This window comes from Coffea arabica, chromosome 11e (assembly GCF_036785885.1).
Source record: "Coffea arabica cultivar ET-39 chromosome 11e, Coffea Arabica ET-39 HiFi, whole genome shotgun sequence".
Lineage (NCBI taxonomy): Eukaryota > Viridiplantae > Streptophyta > Magnoliopsida > Gentianales > Rubiaceae > Coffea > Coffea arabica.
In genome coordinates, this window is record NC_092331.1 from 34,319,163 (window position 1) to 34,332,755 (window position 13,593).

At 42.4% G+C, this 13,593-nt stretch overlaps 25 non-coding genes across 25 annotated transcripts; all 25 read left to right on the top strand.

Moving 5' to 3' along the window:
- The first annotated feature begins 295 nt into the window (after positions 1-295).
- On the top strand, positions 296-414 carry LOC140023379 (5S ribosomal RNA). The gene has a single exon (XR_011827349.1). It is a non-coding gene; the product is annotated as a 5S ribosomal RNA (ribosomal RNA).
- A 416-nt stretch (positions 415-830) lies between these two features.
- On the top strand, positions 831-949 carry LOC140023702 (5S ribosomal RNA). The gene has a single exon (XR_011827670.1). It is a non-coding gene; the product is annotated as a 5S ribosomal RNA (ribosomal RNA).
- Positions 950-1,365: 416 nt separating this feature from the next.
- LOC140023032 (5S ribosomal RNA) lies at positions 1,366-1,484 on the top strand. Its single transcript, XR_011827005.1, has one exon. It is a non-coding gene; the product is annotated as a 5S ribosomal RNA (ribosomal RNA).
- A 416-nt stretch (positions 1,485-1,900) lies between these two features.
- Positions 1,901-2,019, top strand: LOC140023033 (5S ribosomal RNA). The gene has a single exon (XR_011827006.1). It is a non-coding gene; the product is annotated as a 5S ribosomal RNA (ribosomal RNA).
- Positions 2,020-2,436: 417 nt separating this feature from the next.
- LOC140023034 (5S ribosomal RNA) lies at positions 2,437-2,555 on the top strand. The gene has a single exon (XR_011827007.1). It is a non-coding gene; the product is annotated as a 5S ribosomal RNA (ribosomal RNA).
- A 416-nt stretch (positions 2,556-2,971) lies between these two features.
- On the top strand, positions 2,972-3,090 carry LOC140023036 (5S ribosomal RNA). Its single transcript, XR_011827009.1, has one exon. It is a non-coding gene; the product is annotated as a 5S ribosomal RNA (ribosomal RNA).
- Positions 3,091-3,504: 414 nt separating this feature from the next.
- LOC140024787 (5S ribosomal RNA) lies at positions 3,505-3,623 on the top strand. Its single transcript, XR_011828763.1, has one exon. It is a non-coding gene; the product is annotated as a 5S ribosomal RNA (ribosomal RNA).
- Positions 3,624-4,038: 415 nt separating this feature from the next.
- On the top strand, positions 4,039-4,157 carry LOC140032192 (5S ribosomal RNA). Its single transcript, XR_011836117.1, has one exon. It is a non-coding gene; the product is annotated as a 5S ribosomal RNA (ribosomal RNA).
- Positions 4,158-4,573: 416 nt separating this feature from the next.
- Positions 4,574-4,692, top strand: LOC140032398 (5S ribosomal RNA). The gene has a single exon (XR_011836324.1). It is a non-coding gene; the product is annotated as a 5S ribosomal RNA (ribosomal RNA).
- A 416-nt stretch (positions 4,693-5,108) lies between these two features.
- LOC140023786 (5S ribosomal RNA) lies at positions 5,109-5,227 on the top strand. Its single transcript, XR_011827752.1, has one exon. It is a non-coding gene; the product is annotated as a 5S ribosomal RNA (ribosomal RNA).
- Positions 5,228-5,643: 416 nt separating this feature from the next.
- LOC140023037 (5S ribosomal RNA) lies at positions 5,644-5,762 on the top strand. Its single transcript, XR_011827010.1, has one exon. It is a non-coding gene; the product is annotated as a 5S ribosomal RNA (ribosomal RNA).
- Positions 5,763-6,179: 417 nt separating this feature from the next.
- LOC140023038 (5S ribosomal RNA) lies at positions 6,180-6,298 on the top strand. The gene has a single exon (XR_011827011.1). It is a non-coding gene; the product is annotated as a 5S ribosomal RNA (ribosomal RNA).
- Positions 6,299-6,714: 416 nt separating this feature from the next.
- LOC140023039 (5S ribosomal RNA) lies at positions 6,715-6,833 on the top strand. Its single transcript, XR_011827012.1, has one exon. It is a non-coding gene; the product is annotated as a 5S ribosomal RNA (ribosomal RNA).
- Positions 6,834-7,250: 417 nt separating this feature from the next.
- LOC140023040 (5S ribosomal RNA) lies at positions 7,251-7,369 on the top strand. Its single transcript, XR_011827013.1, has one exon. It is a non-coding gene; the product is annotated as a 5S ribosomal RNA (ribosomal RNA).
- Positions 7,370-7,785: 416 nt separating this feature from the next.
- Positions 7,786-7,904, top strand: LOC140023041 (5S ribosomal RNA). The gene has a single exon (XR_011827014.1). It is a non-coding gene; the product is annotated as a 5S ribosomal RNA (ribosomal RNA).
- A 417-nt stretch (positions 7,905-8,321) lies between these two features.
- LOC140023042 (5S ribosomal RNA) lies at positions 8,322-8,440 on the top strand. The gene has a single exon (XR_011827015.1). It is a non-coding gene; the product is annotated as a 5S ribosomal RNA (ribosomal RNA).
- A 416-nt stretch (positions 8,441-8,856) lies between these two features.
- On the top strand, positions 8,857-8,975 carry LOC140023043 (5S ribosomal RNA). The gene has a single exon (XR_011827016.1). It is a non-coding gene; the product is annotated as a 5S ribosomal RNA (ribosomal RNA).
- Positions 8,976-9,392: 417 nt separating this feature from the next.
- LOC140023787 (5S ribosomal RNA) lies at positions 9,393-9,511 on the top strand. Its single transcript, XR_011827753.1, has one exon. It is a non-coding gene; the product is annotated as a 5S ribosomal RNA (ribosomal RNA).
- A 417-nt stretch (positions 9,512-9,928) lies between these two features.
- On the top strand, positions 9,929-10,047 carry LOC140023044 (5S ribosomal RNA). Its single transcript, XR_011827017.1, has one exon. It is a non-coding gene; the product is annotated as a 5S ribosomal RNA (ribosomal RNA).
- A 416-nt stretch (positions 10,048-10,463) lies between these two features.
- Positions 10,464-10,582, top strand: LOC140023380 (5S ribosomal RNA). The gene has a single exon (XR_011827350.1). It is a non-coding gene; the product is annotated as a 5S ribosomal RNA (ribosomal RNA).
- Positions 10,583-10,998: 416 nt separating this feature from the next.
- LOC140023703 (5S ribosomal RNA) lies at positions 10,999-11,117 on the top strand. The gene has a single exon (XR_011827671.1). It is a non-coding gene; the product is annotated as a 5S ribosomal RNA (ribosomal RNA).
- Positions 11,118-11,533: 416 nt separating this feature from the next.
- On the top strand, positions 11,534-11,652 carry LOC140023045 (5S ribosomal RNA). The gene has a single exon (XR_011827018.1). It is a non-coding gene; the product is annotated as a 5S ribosomal RNA (ribosomal RNA).
- A 416-nt stretch (positions 11,653-12,068) lies between these two features.
- LOC140023788 (5S ribosomal RNA) lies at positions 12,069-12,187 on the top strand. Its single transcript, XR_011827754.1, has one exon. It is a non-coding gene; the product is annotated as a 5S ribosomal RNA (ribosomal RNA).
- A 417-nt stretch (positions 12,188-12,604) lies between these two features.
- LOC140023047 (5S ribosomal RNA) lies at positions 12,605-12,723 on the top strand. The gene has a single exon (XR_011827020.1). It is a non-coding gene; the product is annotated as a 5S ribosomal RNA (ribosomal RNA).
- A 416-nt stretch (positions 12,724-13,139) lies between these two features.
- LOC140024182 (5S ribosomal RNA) lies at positions 13,140-13,258 on the top strand. The gene has a single exon (XR_011828154.1). It is a non-coding gene; the product is annotated as a 5S ribosomal RNA (ribosomal RNA).
- Positions 13,259-13,593: the final 335 nt, after the last annotated feature.

Here is a 13,593-nt window from a genome sequence, read left to right on the forward strand (position 1 = left end):
CGCGAGACAAATCAGGAACGGTACGGCTCGATCAAAGCCCGGATCGTCGCTCAAATTTGTCGGCGCAAATGTATCAGCGCAAGCGTGAAGGATTGATTTCATGATAATTTAGAGTTGCGGGATGATGGAAAAAAACAGGGGGCAAATCAATAACAAAAAAAAATATGAAAGCAAATAAATAAAAGGATAATAGGAAAATGCTTGAATTGACGCTTAAAATGAATTTCGGTCTAGAAAAGCCACACTGCTTCGCAGGACGGGGTAGTTTAAAAGAATAAAGCGAAAGGAATATGGCGGGTGCGATCATACCAGCACTAATGCACCGGATCCCATCAGAACTTCGAAATTAAGCGTGTTTGGGCGAGAGTAGTACTTGGATTGGTGACCCCCTGGGAAGTTCTCGTGTTGCATCCCTCGCTTTTTTGTTTCGAAATCCAAATTTCCTATTCGTTCTTTATCCTGTAGTAATTTAGCTCCGTCGGAACGATTGCTTAATATTTTGCTTCTTGTCGAAGCGTGAAGGAGGATCTGAAGGCGCGAGACAAATCAGGAACGGTACGGCTCGATCAAAGCCCGGATAGTCGCTCAAATTTGTCGGCGCAAATGTATCAGCGCAAGCGTGAAGGATTGATTTCATGATAATTTAGAGTTGCGGGATGATGGAAAAAAACAGGGGGCAAATCAATAACAAAAAAAAATATGAAAGCAAATAAATAAAAGGATAATAGGAAAATGCTTGAATTGACGCTTAAAATGAATTTCGGTCTAGAAAAGCCACACTGCTTCGCAGGACGGGGTAGTTTAAAAGAATAAAGCGAAAGGAATATGGCGGGTGCGATCATACCAGCACTAATGCACCGGATCCCATCAGAACTTCGAAATTAAGCGTGTTTGGGCGAGAGTAGTACTTGGATTGGTGACCCCCTGGGAAGTCCTCGTGTTGCATCCCTCTCTTTTTTGTTTCGAAATCCAAATTTCCTATTCGTTCTTTATCCTGTAGTAATTTAGCTCCGTCGGAACGATTGCTTAATATTTTGCTTCTTGTCGAAGCGTGAAGGAGGATCTGAAGGCGCGAGACAAATCAGGAACGGTACGGCTCGATCAAAGCCCGGATCGTCGCTCAAATTTGTCGGCGCAAATGTATCAGCGCAAGCGTGAAGGATTGATTTCATGATAATTTAGAGTTGCGGGATGATGGAAAAAAATAGGGTGCAAATCAATAACAAAAAAAAATATGAAAGCAAATAAATAAAAGGATAATAGGAAAATGCTTGAATTGACGCTTAAAATGAATTTCGGTCTAGAAAAGCCACACTGCTTCGCAGGACGGGGTAGTTTAAAAGAATAAAGCGAAAGGAATATGGCGGGTGCGATCATACCAGCACTAATGCACCGGATCCCATCAGAACTTCGAAATTAAGCGTGTTTGGGCGAGAGTAGTACTTGGATTGGTGACCCCCTGGGAAGTCCTCGTGTTGCACCCCTCTCTTTTTTGTTTCGAAATCCAAATTTCCTATTCGTTCTTTATCCTGTAGTAATTTAGCTCCGTCGGAACGATTGCTTAATATTTTGCTTCTTGTCGAAGCGTGAAGGAGGATCTGAAGGCGCGAGACAAATCAGGAACGGTACGGCTCGATCAAAGCCCGGATCGTCGCTCAAATTTATCGGCGCAAATGTATCAGCGCAAGCGTGAAGGATTGATTTCATGATAATTTAGAGTTGCGGGATGATGGAAAAAAACAGGGGGCAAATCAATAACAAAAAAAAATATGAAAGCAAATAAATAAAAGGATAAAAGGAAAATGCTTGAATTGACGCTTAAAATGAATTTCGGTCTGGAAAAGCTACACTGCTTCGCAGGACGGGGTAGTTTAAAAGAATAAAGCGAAAGGAATATGGCGGGTGCGATCATACCAGCACTAATGCACCGGATCCCATCAGAACTTCGAAATTAAGCGTGTTTGGGCGAGAGTAGTACTTGGATTGGTGACCCCCTGGGAAGTCCTCGTGTTGCACCCCTCTCTTTTTTGTTTCGAAATCCAAATTTCCTATTCGTTCTTTATCCTGTAGTAATTTAGCTCCGTCGGAACGATTGCTTAATATTTTGCTTCTTGTCGAAGCGTGAAGGAGGATCTGAAGGCGCGAGACAAATCAGGAACGGTACGGCTCGATCAAAGCCCGGATCGTCGCTCAAATTTGTCGGCGCAAATGTATCAGCGCAAGCGTGAAGGATTGATTTCATGATAATTTAGAGTTGCGGGATGATGGAAAAAAATAGGGGGCAAATCAATAACAAAAAAAAAATATGATAGCAAATAAATAAAAGGATAACAGGAAAATGCTTGAATTGACGCTTAAAATGAATTTCGGTCTAGAAAAGCTACACTGCTTCGCAGGACGGGGTAGTTTAAAAGAATAAAGTGAAAGGAATATGGCGGGTGCGATCATACCAGCACTAATGCACCGGATCCCATCAGAACTTCGAAATTAAGCGTGTTTGGGCGAGAGTAGTACTTGGATTGGTGACCCCCTGGGAAGTCCTCGTGTTGCACCCCTCTCTTTTTTGTTTCGAAATCCAAATTTCCTATTCGTTCTTTATCCTGTAGTAATTTAGCTCCGTCGGAACGATTGCTTAATATTTTGCTTCTTGTCGAAGCGTGAAGGAGGATCTGAAGGCGCGAGACAAATCAGGAACGGTACGGCTCGATCAAAGCCCGGATCGTCGCTCAAATTTATCGGCGCAAATGTATCAGCGCAAGCGTGAAGGATTGATTTCATGATAATTTAGAGTTGCGGGATGATGGAAAAAAACAGGGGGCAAATCAATAACAAAAAAAAATATGAAAGCAAATAAATAAAAGGATAATAGGAAAATGCTTGAATTGACGCTTAAAATGAATTTCGGTCTAGAAAAGCCACACTGCTTCGCAGGACGGGGTAGTTTAAAAGAATAAAGTGAAAGGAATATGGCGGGTGCGATCATACCAGCACTAATGCACCGGATCCCATCAGAACTTCGAAATTAAGCGTGTTTGGGCGAGAGTAGTACTTGGATTGGTGACCCCCTGGGAAGTCCTCGTGTTGCACCCCTCTCTTTTTTGTTTCGAAATCCAAATTTCCTATTCGTTCTTTATCCTGTAGTAATTTAGCTCCGTCGGAACGATTGCTTAATATTTTGCTTCTTGTCGAAGCGTGAAGGAGGATCTGAAGGCGCGAGACAAATCAGGAACGGTACGGCTCGATCAAAGCCCGGATCGTCGCTCAAATTAGTCGGCGCAAATGTATCACCGCAAGCGTGAAGGATTGATTTCATGATAATTTAGAGTTGCGGGATGATGGAAAAAAACAGGGTGCAAATCAATAACAAAAAAAATATAAAGTAAATAAATAAAAGGATAAGAGGAAAATGCTTCAATTGACGCTTAAAATGAATTCCGGTCTAGAAAAGCCACACTGCTTCGCTGGACGGGGTAGTTTAAAAGAATAAAGCGAAAGGAACGTTGTGGGTGCGATCATACCAGCACTAATGCACCGTATCCCATCAGAACTCCGAATTTAAGCGTGCTTGGGCGTGAGCAGTATTAGGATGGGTGACCCCCTGGGAATTCCTCTTGTTGCACCCTCTCTTTTTTGTTTCGAAATTCAAATTTTCTATTCGTTCTTTATCCTGTAGTAATTTAGGTCCTTCGGAACGATTGCTTTATATTTTGCTTCTTCTCGAAGCATGAAGGCGGATCTGAAGGCGCGAGAGAATTCAGGAACGGTACGGCTCGATCAAAGCCCGGATCATCGCTCAAATTTGTCGGCGCAAATGTATCAGCGCTAGCGTGATGGATTGATTTCATGACAATTTATTGTTGCGCGATGAGGGAAAAAAATTGGGTGCAAATCAATAACAAAAAAAAATATGAAAGCAAATAAATAAAAGGATAAGAGAAAAATGCTTGAATTGACGCTTAAAATGAATTTCGGTCTAGAAAAGCCACACTGCTTCGCAGGACGGGGTAGTTTAAAAGAATAAAGCGAAAGAAACATGGCGGGTGCGATCATACCAGCACTAATGCACCGGATCCCATCAGAACTCCGAAGTTAAGCATGCTTGGGCGAGAGTAGTACTAGGATGGGTTACCCCCTGGGAATTCCTCTTGTTGCACCCCTCTTTTTTTTGTTTCGAAATTCAAATTTTCTATTCGTTCTTTATCCTATAGTAATTTAGGTCCTTCGGAACGATTGCTTTATATTTTGCTTCTTCTCGAAGCATGAAGGCGGATCTGAAGGCGCGAGACAAATTAGGAACGGTACGGCTCGATCAAAGCCCGGATCGTCGCTCAAATTTGTCGGCGCAAATGTATCAGCGCAAGCGTGAAGGATTGATTTCATGATAATTTAGAGTTGCGGGATGATGGAAAAAAACAGGGGGCAAATCAATAACAAAAAAAAATATGAAAGCAAATAAATAAAAGGATAATAGTAAAATGCTTGAATTGACGCTTAAAATGAATTTCGGTCTAGAAAAGCCACACTGCTTCGCAGGACGGGGTAGTTTAAAAGAATAATGCGAAAGGAACATGGCGGGTGCGATCATACCAGCACTAATGCACCGGATCCCATCAGAACTTCGAAGTTAAGCATGCTTGGGCGAGAGTAGTACTAGGATGGGTGACCCCCTGGGAATTCCTCTTGTTGCACCCTTCTCTTTTTTGTTTCGAAATTCAAATTTTCTATTCCTTCTTTATCCTGTAGTAATTTAGGTCCTTCGGAACGATTGCTTTATATTTTGCTTCTTCTCGAAGCATGAAGGCGGATCTGAAGGCGCGAGACAAATCAGGAACGGTACGGCTCGATCAAAGCCCGAATCGTCGCTCAAATTTGTCGGCGCAAATGTATCAGCGCAAGCGTGAAGGATTGATTTCATGATAATTTAGAGTTGCGGGATGATGGAAAAAAACAGGGGGCAAATCAATAACAAAAAAAAATATGAAAGCAAATAAATAAAAGGATAATAGGAAAATGCTTGAATTGACGCTTAAAATGAATTTCGGTCTAGAAAAGCCACACTGCTTCACAGGACGGGGTAGTTTAAAAGAATAAAGCGAAAGGAATATGGCGGGTGCGATCATACCAGCACTAATGCACCGGATCCCATCAGAACTTCGAAATTAAGCGTGTTTGGGCGAGAGTAGTACTTGGATTGGTGACCCCCTGGGAAGTCCTCGTGTTGCACCTCTCTCTTTTTTGTTTCGAAATCCAAATTTCCTATTCGTTCTTTATCCTGTAGTAATTTAGCTCCGTCGGAACGATTGCTTAATATTTTGCTTCTTGTCGAAGCGTGAAGGAGGATCTGAAGGCGCGAGACAAATCAGGAACGGTACGGCTCGATCAAAGCCCGGATCGTCGCTCAAATTTGTCGGCGCAAATGTATCAGCGCAAGCGTGAAGGATTGATTTCATGATAATTTAGAGTTGCGGGATGATGGAAAAAAACAGGGGGCAAATCAATAACAAAAAAAAATATGAAAGCAAATAAAAAAAAGGATAATAGGAAAATGCTTGAATTGACGCTTAAAATGAATTTCGGTCTGGAAAAGCTACACTGCTTCGCAGGACGGGGTAGTTTAAAAGAATAAAGCGAAAGGAATATGGCGGGTGCGATCATACCAGCACTAATGCACCGGATCCCATCAGAACTTCGAAATTAAGCGTGTTTGGGCGAGAGTAGTACTTGGATTGGTGACCCCCTGGGAAGTCCTCGTGTTGCACCCCTCTCTTTTTTGTTTCGAAATCCAAATTTCCTATTCGTTCTTTATCCTGTAGTAATTTAGCTCCGTCGGAACGATTGCTTAATATTTTGCTTCTTGTCGAAGCGTGAAGGAGGATCTGAAGGCGCGAGACAAATCAGGAACGGTACGGCTCGATCAAAGCCCGGATCGTCGCTCAAATTTGTCGGCGCAAATGTATCAGCGCAAGCGTGAAGGATTGATTTCATGATAATTTAGAGTTGCGGGATGATGGAAAAAAATAGGGGGCAAATCAATAACAAAAAAAAAATATGATAGCAAATAAATAAAAGGATAACAGGAAAATGCTTGAATTGACGCTTAAAATGAATTTCGGTCTAGAAAAGCCACACTGCTTCGCAGGACGGGGTAGTTTAAAAGAATAAAGTGAAAGGAATATGGCGGGTGCGATCATACCAGCACTAATGCACCGGATCCCATCAGAACTTCGAAATTAAGCGTGTTTGGGCGAGAGTAGTACTTGGATTGGTGACCCCCTGGGAAGTCCTCGTGTTGCACCCCTCTCTTTTTTGTTTCGAAATCCAAATTTCCTATTCGTTCTTTATCCTGTAGTAATTTAGCTCCGTCGGAACGATTGCTTAATATTTTGCTTCTTGTCGAAGCGTGAAGGAGGATCTGAAGGCGCGAGACAAATCAGGAACGGTACGGCTCGATCAAAGCCCGGATCGTCGCTCAAATTTATCGGCGCAAATGTATCAGCGCAAGCGTGAAGGATTGATTTCATGATAATTTAGAGTTGCGGGATGATGGAAAAAAACAGGGGGCAAATCAATAACAAAAAAAAATATGAAAGCAAATAAATAAAAGGATAATAGGAAAATGCTTGAATTGACGCTTAAAATGAATTTCGGTCTGGAAAAGCTACACTGCTTCGCAGGACGGGGTAGTTTAAAAGAATAAAGCGAAAGGAATATGGCGGGTGCGATCATACCAGCACTAATGCACCGGATCCCATCAGAACTTCGAAATTAAGCGTGTTTGGGCGAGAGTAGTACTTGGATTGGTGACCCCCTGGGAAGTCCTCGTGTTGCACCCCTCTCTTTTTTGTTTCGAAATCCAAATTTCCTATTCGTTCTTTATCCTGTAGTAATTTAGCTCCGTCGGAACGATTGCTTAATATTTTGCTTCTTGTCGAAGCGTGAAGGAGGATTTGAAGGCGCGAGACAAATCAGGAACGGTACGGCTCGATCAAAGCTCGGATCGTCGCTCAAATTTGTCGGCGCAAATGTATCAGCGCAAGCGTGAAGGATTGATTTCATGATAATTTAGAGTTGCGGGATGATGGAAAAAAACAGGGGGCAAATCAATAACAAAAAAAAAATATGAAAGCAAATAAATAAAAGGATAATAGGAAAATGCTTGAATTGACGCTTAAAATGAATTTCGGTCTAGAAAAGCCACACTGCTTCGCAGGACGGGGTAGTTTAAAAGAATAAAGCGAAAGGAATATGGCGGGTGCGATCATACCAGCACTAATGCACCGGATCCCATCAGAACTTCGAAATTAAGCGTGTTTGGGCGAGAGTAGTACTTGGATTGGTGACCCCCTGGGAAGTCCTCGTGTTGCACCCCTCTCTTTTTTGTTTCGAAATCCAAATTTCCTATTCGTTCTTTATCCTGTAGTAATTTAGCTCCGTCGGAACGATTGCTTATTATTTTGCTTCTTGTCGAAGCGTGAAGGAGGATCTGAAGGCGCGAGACAAATCAGGAACGGTACGGCTCGATCAAAGCCCGGATCGTCGCTCAAATTTATCGGCGCAAATGTATCAGCGCAAGCGTGAAGGATTGATTTCATGATAATTTAGAGTTGCGGGATGATGGAAAAAAACAGGGGGCAAATCAATAACAAAAAAAAATATGAAAGCAAATAAATAAAAGGATAATAGGAAAATACTTGAATTGACGCTTAAAATGAATTTCGGTCTAGAAAAGCTACACTGCTTCGCAGGACGGGGTAGTTTAAAAGAATAAAGCGAAAGGAATATGGCGGGTGCGATCATACCAGCACTAATGCACCGGATCCCATCAGAACTTCGAAATTAAGCGTGTTTGGGCGAGAGTAGTACTTGGATTGGTGACCCCCTGGGAAGTCCTCGTGTTGCACCCCTCTCTTTTTTGTTTCGAAATCCAAATTTCCTATTCGTTCTTTATCCTGTAGTAATTTAGCTCCGTCGGAACGATTGCTTAATATTTTGCTTCTTGTCGAAGCGTGAAGGAGGATCTGAAGGCGCGAGACAAATCAGGAACGGTACGGCTCGATCAAAGCCCGGATCGTCGCTCAAATTTGTCGGCGCAAATGTATCAGCGCAAGCGTGAAGGATTGATTTCATGATAATTTAGAGTTGCGGGATGATGGAAAAAAATAGGGGGCAAATCAATAACAAAAAAAAAATATGATAGCAAATAAATAAAAGGATAACAGGAAAATGCTTGAATTGACGCTTAAAATGAATTTCGGTCTAGAAAAGCTACACTGCTTCGCAGGACGGGGTAGTTTAAAAGAATAAAGGGAAAGGAATATGGCGGGTGCGATCATACCAGCACTAATGCACCGGATCCCATCAGAACTTCGAAATTAAGCGTGTTTGGGCGAGAGTAGTACTTGGATTGGTGACCCCCTGGGAAGTCCTCGTGTTGCACCCCTCTCTTTTTTGTTTCGAAATCCAAATTTCCTATTCGTTCTTTATCCTGTAGTAATTTAGCTCCGTCGGAACGATTGCTTAATATTTTGCTTCTTGTCGAAGCGTGAAGGAGGATCTGAAGGCGCGAGACAAATCAGGAACGGTACGGCTCGATCAAAGCCCGGATCGTCGCTCAAATTTATCGGCGCAAATGTATCAGCGCAAGCGTGAAGGATTGATTTCATGATAATTTAGAGTTGCGGGATGATGGAAAAAAACAGGGGGCAAATCAATAACAAAAAAAAATATGAAAGCAAATAAATAAAAGGATAATAGGAAAATGCTTGAATTGACGCTTAAAATGAATTTCGGTCTGGAAAAGCTACACTGCTTCGCAGGACGGGGTAGTTTAAAAGAATAAAGCGAAAGGAATATGGCGGGTGCGATCATACCAGCACTAATGCACCGGATCCCATCAGAACTTCGAAATTAAGCGTGTTTGGGCGAGAGTAGTACTTGGATTGGTGACCCCCTGGGAAGTCCTCGTGTTGCACCCCTCTCTTTTTTGTTTCGAAATCCAAATTTCCTATTCGTTCTTTATCCTGTAGTAATTTAGCTCCGTCGGAACGATTGCTTAATATTTTGCTTCTTGTCGAAGCGTGAAGGAGGATCTGAAGGCGCGAGACAAATCAGGAACGGTACGGCTCGATCAAAGCCCGGATCGTCGCTCAAATTTGTCGGCGTAAATGTATCAGCGCAAGCGTGAAGGATTGATTTCATGATAATTTAGAGTTGCGGGATGATGGAAAAAAACAGGGGGCAAATCAATAACAAAAAAAAAATATGATAGCAAATAAATAAAAGGATAACAGGAAAATGCTTGAATTGACGCTTAAAATGAATTTCGGTCTAGAAAAGCTACACTGCTTCGCAGGACGGGGTAGTTTAAAAGAATAAAGCGAAAGGAATATGGCGGGTGCGATCATACCAGCACTAATGCACCGGATCCCATCAGAACTTCGAAATTAAGCGTGTTTGGGCGAGAGTAGTACTTGGATTGGTGACCCCCTGGGAAGTCCTCGTGTTGCACCTCTCTCTTTTTTGTTTCGAAATCCAAATTTCCTATTCGTTCTTTATCCTGTAGTAATTTAGCTCCGTCGGAACGATTGCTTAATATTTTGCTTCTTGTCGAAGCGTGAAGGAGGATCTGAAGGCGCGAGACAAATCAGGAACGGTACGGCTCGATCAAAGCCCGGATCGTCGCTCAAATTTGTCGGCGCAAATGTATCAGCGCAAGCGTGAAGGATTGATTTCATGATAATTTAGAGTTGCGGGATGATGGAAAAAAACAGGGGGCAAATCAATAACAAAAAAAAAATATGATAGCAAATAAATAAAAGGATAACAGGAAAATGCTTGAATTGACGCTTAAAATGAATTTCGGTCTAGAAAAGCTACACTGCTTCGCAGGACGGGGTAGTTTAAAAGAATAAAATGAAAGGAATATGGCGGGTGCGATCATACCAGCACTAATGCACCGGATCCCATCAGAACTTCGAAATTAAGCGTGTTTGGGCGAGAGTAGTACTTGGATTGGTGACCCCCTGGGAAGTCCTCGTGTTGCACCCCTCTCTTTTTTGTTTCGAAATCCAAATTTCCTATTCGTTCTTTATCCTGTAGTAATTTAGCTCCGTCGGAACGATTGCTTAATATTTTGCTTCTTGTCGAAGCGTGAAGGAGGATCTGAAGGCGCGAGACAAATCAGGAACGGTACGGCTCGATCAAAGCCCGGATCGTCGCTCAAATTTGTCGGCGCAAATGTATCAGCGCAAGCGTGAAGGATTGATTTCATGATAATTTAGAGTTGCGGGATGATGGAAAAAAACAGGGGGCAAATCAATAACAAAAAAAAATATGAAAGCAAATAAATAAAAGGATAATAGGAAAATGCTTGAATTGACGCTTAAAATGAATTTCGGTCTAGAAAAGCCACACTGCTTCGCAGGACGGGGTAGTTTAAAAGAATAAAGCGAAAGGAATATGGCGGGTGCGATCATACCAGCACTAATGCACCGGATCCCATCAGAACTTCGAAATTAAGCGTGTTTGGGCGAGAGTAGTACTTGGATTGGTGACCCCCTGGGAAGTTCTCGTGTTGCATCCCTCGCTTTTTTGTTTCGAAATCCAAATTTCCTATTCGTTCTTTATCCTGTAGTAATTTAGCTCCGTCGGAACGATTGCTTAATATTTTGCTTCTTGTCGAAGCGTGAAGGAGGATCTGAAGGCGCGAGACAAATCAGGAACGGTACGGCTCGATCAAAGCCCGGATAGTCGCTCAAATTTGTCGGCGCAAATGTATCAGCGCAAGCGTGAAGGATTGATTTCATGATAATTTAGAGTTGCGGGATGATGGAAAAAAACAGGGGGCAAATCAATAACAAAAAAAAATATGAAAGCAAATAAATAAAAGGATAATAGGAAAATGCTTGAATTGACGCTTAAAATGAATTTCGGTCTAGAAAAGCCACACTGCTTCGCAGGACGGGGTAGTTTAAAAGAATAAAGCGAAAGGAATATGGCGGGTGCGATCATACCAGCACTAATGCACCGGATCCCATCAGAACTTCGAAATTAAGCGTGTTTGGGCGAGAGTAGTACTTGGATTGGTGACCCCCTGGGAAGTCCTCGTGTTGCATCCCTCTCTTTTTTGTTTCGAAATCCAAATTTCCTATTCGTTCTTTATCCTGTAGTAATTTAGCTCCGTCGGAACGATTGCTTAATATTTTGCTTCTTGTCGAAGCGTGAAGGAGGATCTGAAGGCGCGAGACAAATCAGGAACGGTACGGCTCGATCAAAGCCCGGATCGTCGCTCAAATTTGTCGGCGCAAATGTATCAGCGCAAGCGTGAAGGATTGATTTCATGATAATTTAGAGTTGCGGGATGATGGAAAAAAATAGGGTGCAAATCAATAACAAAAAAAAATATGAAAGCAAATAAATAAAAGGATAATAGGAAAATGCTTGAATTGACGCTTAAAATGAATTTCGGTCTAGAAAAGCCACACTGCTTCGCAGGACGGGGTAGTTTAAAAGAATAAAGCGAAAGGAATATGGCGGGTGCGATCATACCAGCACTAATGCACCGGATCCCATCAGAACTTCGAAATTAAGCGTGTTTGGGCGAGAGTAGTACTTGGATTGGTGACCCCCTGGGAAGTCCTCGTGTTGCACCCCTCTCTTTTTTGTTTCGAAATCCAAATTTCCTATTCGTTCTTTATCCTGTAGTAATTTAGCTCCGTCGGAACGATTGCTTAATATTTTGCTTCTTGTCGAAGCGTGAAGGAGGATCTGAAGGCGCGAGACAAATCAAGAACGGTACGGCTCGATCAAAGCCCGGATCGTCGCTCAAATTTGTCGGCGCAAATGTATCAGCGCAAGCGTGAAGGATTGATTTCATGATAATTTAGAGTTGCGGGATGATGGAAAAAAACAGGGGGCAAATCAATAACAAAAAAAAATATGAAAGCAAATAAATAAAAGGATAATAGGAAAATGCTTGAATTGACGCTTAAAATGAATTTCGGTCTGGAAAAGCTACACTGCTTCGCAGGACGGGGTAGTTTAAAAGAATAAAGCGAAAGGAATATGGCGGGTGCGATCATACCAGCACTAATGCACCGGATCCCATCAGAACTTCGAAATTAAGCGTGTTTGGGCGAGAGTAGTACTTGGATTGGTGACCCCCTGGGAAGTCCTCGTGTTGCACCTCTCTCTTTTTTGTTTCGAAATCCAAATTTCCTATTCGTTCTTTATCCTGTAGTAATTTAGCTCCGTCGGAACGATTGCTTAATATTTTGCTTCTTGTCGAAGCGTGAAGGAGGATCTGAAGGCGCGAGACAAATCAGGAACGGTACGGCTCGATCAAAGCCCGGATCGTCGCTCAAATTTGTCGGCGCAAATGTATCAGCGCAAGCGTGAAGGATTGATTTCATGATAATTTAGAGTTGCGGGATGATGGAAAAAAACAGGGGGCAAATCAATAACAAAAAAAAAATATGATAGCAAATAAATAAAAGGATAACAGGAAAATGCTTGAATTGACGCTTAAAATGAATTTCGGTCTAGAAAAGCTACACTGCTTCGCAGGACGGGGTAGTTTAAAAGAATAAAATGAAAGGAATATGGCGGGTGCGATCATACCAGCACTAATGCACCGGATCCCATCAGAACTTCGAAATTAAGCGTGTTTGGGCGAGAGTAGTACTTGGATTGGTGACCCCCTGGGAAGTCCTCGTGTTGCACCCCTCTCTTTTTTGTTTCGAAATCCAAATTTCCTATTCGTTCTTTATCCTGTAGTAATTTAGCTCCGTCGGAACGATTGCTTAATATTTTGCTTCTTGTCGAAGCGTGAAGGAGGATCTGAAGGCGCGAGACAAATCAGGAACGGTACGGCTCGATCAAAGCCCGGATCGTCGCTCAAATTTGTCGGCGCAAATGTATCAGCGCTAGCGTGATGGATTGATTTGATGACAATTTATTGTTGCGCGATGAGGGAAAAAAACAGGGTGCAAATCAATAACAAAAAAGAATATGAAAGCAAATAAACAAAAGGATAAGAAAAAAATGCTTGAATTGACGCTTAAAATGAATTTCGGTCTAGAAAAGCCACACTGCTTCGCAGGACGGGGTAGTTTAAAAGAATAAAGCGAAAGGAACATGGCGGGTACGATCATACCAGCACTAATGCACCGGATCACATCAGAACTCCGAAGTTAAGCATGCTTGGGCGAGAGTAGTACTAGGATGGGTGACCCCCTGGGAATTCCTCTTGTTGCCCCCCTCTCTTTTTTCTTTCGAAATTCAAATTTTCTATTCGTTCTTTATCCTGTAGTAATTTAGGTCCTTCGGAACGATTGCTTTATATTTTGCTTCTTCTCGAAGCATGAAGGCGGATCTGAAGGCGCGAGACAAATCAGGAACGGTACGGCTCGATCAAAGCCCGGATCGTCGCTCAAATTTGTCGGCGCAAATGTATCAGCGCAAGCGTGAAGGATTGATTTCATGATAATTTAGAGTTGCGGGATGATGGAAAAAAACAGGGGGCAAATCAATGACAAAAAAAAATATGAAAGCAAATAAATAAAAGGATAATAGGAAAATGCTTGAATTGACGCT